Genomic DNA, 4,240 nt, shown 5'->3' with positions numbered 1-4,240 from the left:
TATAAAATTAAATATATAAATCTTACCTTTTTAAAAAAATATCTCTTATAGATGATATGATCATGCTATTGAATATCTGAAAAATACCGCTTGCATGGACTAAAGTGGATGTGTTAAAAACACATGGGAGGTCTTTGTAACTTTAGCAAAATGACAGATAAGCTATTGTATGTTACTCTAAAAATATGCATAAAATTATTTTTTATTTATTCCCTATCAATTAAATGGAAAAGCTCCATTGGGGAAAAAATTAATAGAAAAGTTCCCTTAGCTAGAGGAGAAAAGTAGCGGACGCAGGTTGGGGTTGAAAATTAGCTCGTGATCAGGGGTAGAAATCAGTTAAATTGAGTTTGATTTTAATTAAATAAGCCTGAATTTTTATGATAAATAGAGGCCTGAGCCTGCGTGGTAAATCAAAGCCATGAACCTGGTCTAAAGCTTGTGTAACATTTTTTTTATAGTTCAAGCCTGAGCTTACCTAAAGCCTGACTTAGTCTAAAAGCTTATTTAAAAACTTCCTTTAAAGTAAGACTTTTAAATAACTTCACATTTTAATTTTAAATATTTTAAATATACTTTAAAATTATTATATATAGTATATAATATATAATCGGCTTTATTAATTATAATATATAATAGTTGAAAGGACTTGTCAATTACAAACATTAAAATTAATATATAAGTTTCATACGATAAAAACTATAATTAGAAATTAAAAAATAAATTGAATAAAAATTAAATGATAAAACTAATGTATTTGTGATATATTATATAATATATGTGTGTAAATAAATTGGTCTGTTGAGCTCATAGATTAAATTTTAAAAAAATAGGCTTGACCTACTAAGTAGTCCTAATTATAATTTTAAACTAATCTGAATCTATTTAATAAATAAATTAAGTTGAGTTTAAAGTAGATTAAATTATCAGCCTTTATTAAAGCTGATCTACTCTCACCCTACTAGTGATTATTGAGGGAGGAGTGAGCGGAAGAGGTTATAAAGTTGAACGAAAGAAGAAGAAAAACATAGAAGAAAACAAAAGAGTACACGTAGCGTCCACACAAATGTGAGTGTGTGAGGACTCATCTTTTCCATTATCATCATCATCTCCTTATCACACCATGTCCTACCATTCAGTTTCAGTTCAAGTTCTAGTCTCATACATGCATCTTATCAAGCCCTCGTTTCCATTTGTTAAATATGTACAAAAAAGACAGAAAGAGGCACTGATGATGAGATTAGAGTACTTAGTCTTGAATAATGTGAAGAAAGATAGCAAATGATTAAAGAAAACTCTTAATAAAAATATTACAATTTTTTATATATAAATTTTTTATTTATTAAAATTTAATGTTGTAAATATTTATAATTATTTTAATTTAAGTACGACTATTTTTTTAATAATAAGTAAAACAAAATAAGCAGTTACTACTTTAATTTGAACTCAAGATATTTTAATCATTTCATCAAAAATATTAAAGTTAGAGATGTCTCTACAAACTTAAGAAGAATTATTGTATTTCATGAGATTTTATTATCATTTATATATTTAAAAAAATTCTGTCATTTATAATTTTAATTTATCTTGACTATATATATATATATATATATATAAAAGATAAACATCAGTGACGATTAATGAGGAAGATAAGGATATTTATGTTAGAGAAGCGTATAGTCAATGCGTCTTCGTATTTGGTTTGAATACGTAGTTTAGTGCCAATCTATGCCACGTTAGGCTGCGTGATTGGAAATTCATGCGACTCACCTAATTAATTAATTTATCATAAACCACTACAAAATATGCTATGTATGACATTTTTTTTAATATAATTTTTTCATTTAAATTTTATAGGTTAGAATAATTTTAGTTTAATATAGAAAATAATTTGTTTTATTATATTGAGAAATTGTTAAGTGAATAATTTTGGCTTTATATAGTTTTCATAAAATTGTTAGTTTAGTACTTTAGTATAATTGCTATTAGTTTAGTATAATTTTAAATTGGATTGGATTGAATTAGATTTTTTATTGTATCTGAATTGTATTATTATAAGGGGCCGCATATCTTAAAAAAAAGTTCAACATATTGGATAGTTATGGTCTATAATTGTCCAATATATTTTCTGTTCCTATGAGTCTTGTTAAATAATATATTTCACGTTTTTTTAAACCATCTAATTTTATAATATTTAAATGGTTGCAAAAATTATCAAATATTTGTTTTGCCAACTGTTCAATATAAGCTAAAAGAACCATCTAATATATCATTTTCTTTAGTGGTGATCAATTATTTAATTAATAAAAAAAGCAAAAACATCGTCTCTAAGTTGTTGCTTTCCATAATCACTATTATATATAGTTAATTAGGAGCATGAAAATAATGTTATAATATTCATATTTTAATAGGTATGGTTTTTATATATGCTATCACTCTTAGGAAAAATGGAGGGTCGCAAAATATGTCGTTGAATGTTGTTGACTTGATGAAGTGATGCACTTTGGAATTGGTCTTGTATGGTCATTAAGTACTTAATTATAGTGGCCGCTCGCTTTTTCATAAAAGCGATGATCTATTAATTATTACAAGTAGCCATCAAAGGATATATGCACTTAATTAACAAAGTTTTTCCATGAATGTTCCCTAAACTGTGATGCAAGGCTCAAAAAATACAAGAAAATTTATAAAAATAATATAAAAATTTAAAGAATAAGAATGAGAGAAATTTTTGTCAATATACTAAAGTATACAGTTAATATGCAATTTGGACTTTAAATTATAGGATCATGAGCGATTTGAACTCTAAACTTTAAAAAGGTATATTACGAATCCTAAACAATTAAAATTGGGATAATTTCACCCCGACCTTTAACTTTCAACAAATGTTTGTTAAATTTATTTAGAAAAAATTACACTTTATATCTCAATTTGATGGAAGTTTGTTGAAAATCAATAATAGGGATGCAATTGCTTCAACTTTAATTGTTTAGTGTTTAAAATATATCTTTTTTAAAGTTTAGGATTTCAATCACCCCTAGACCTATAATTTAGGGTCTAAATTATATATTAACCTTTTTGTATTTTAAAAAATATACTATAATCAATAATAATTCAACCATAATGGAAAAAAGTATATTTTACACATTATATCAATTTTTAAAATTTTTTTTGAAGAAGTATGTAAGTTTCTTGGTTTGAATTGATCGATGAAGATAAAAATTTATAAAATAGAACCAAATGCTTTTATGATAAATAAAGAGACAGAGAAAAAAGCGTATGAAAAAAATCTATAGATTTTTTTTCTAACAAAGAATAATAATTTTTTTCCACTGATATTATCATGAGATTCTATTAGGCCAAAAAACAAATAGGAAAAAAAATATAAAAAGTATGCTTATAGTAAAAGATTATGTTACGCTCCTATTACTACTACTGATAACCTATTAAAACCCTACCCAGCAAGAACAAAAATAGTCAACTTAACACCGTCTCATTCATATCCACCATAATTTTCACTAAAAATTGCTTTACTCATTATTAAAATTTAAAGCTTTCTTTTATATAGTTTCATCATCATCATCATTTACCTTTTTTTTATTCTTTCTTCTCATATCCTGGGAAATTTGTAATATTACCACTGGTTAATATGCAATTTGAATTCTAAATTTTTAAAAAGGTATAGTTTAAATCCTAAACAATTAACATTCCGGCAATTTTGCTCCTACTGTTAACTTTCAACAAACGTTCATCAAATTGAAGCTTAAAGTATAATTTTTTTCAAATGAATCTGACAAACGTTTATTGAAAGTTAACGATAGGGGCGAAATTGCCTTAGCTTTAATTGTTTAGAGTTTATAATATATCTTTTTAAAATTTAGGGTTCAAATCATCCCAAGACCTATAATTTAAAGTCTAAATTACATATTAATCTTAAAGTATATATAGTTTAGATATATGCCGTTTAATTTATATATGAGACCTTGTTGATGTTCTTATTGGACTCCTTCAATATATGTCTAGGCACACATGATCAGAAAAATTATGGGAGAAAACCTCGATCAATTGCAACATCTCTCTAAGATCAAAATTTAATTTGGAGCTTTAGTTTTAGGTGAGAAATTTTTGGATGGACCCAATGCAATATATCATTCATAGTCCATTCAATAAAACCATGACATTTAAATGACATTACATATAAATTGATTTTGACATTAATGATAGTAAAAATAAAAAAGAC

This window comes from Prosopis cineraria, unplaced genomic scaffold, assembly GCF_029017545.1.
Source record: "Prosopis cineraria cultivar Desert tree isolate PC_DT_omini unplaced genomic scaffold, ASM2901754v1 PC4, whole genome shotgun sequence".
NCBI lineage: Eukaryota > Viridiplantae > Streptophyta > Magnoliopsida > Fabales > Fabaceae > Prosopis > Prosopis cineraria.
The sequence above is the reverse complement of the archived record's forward strand: the minus strand, read 5'-3'. Positions refer to the sequence as shown.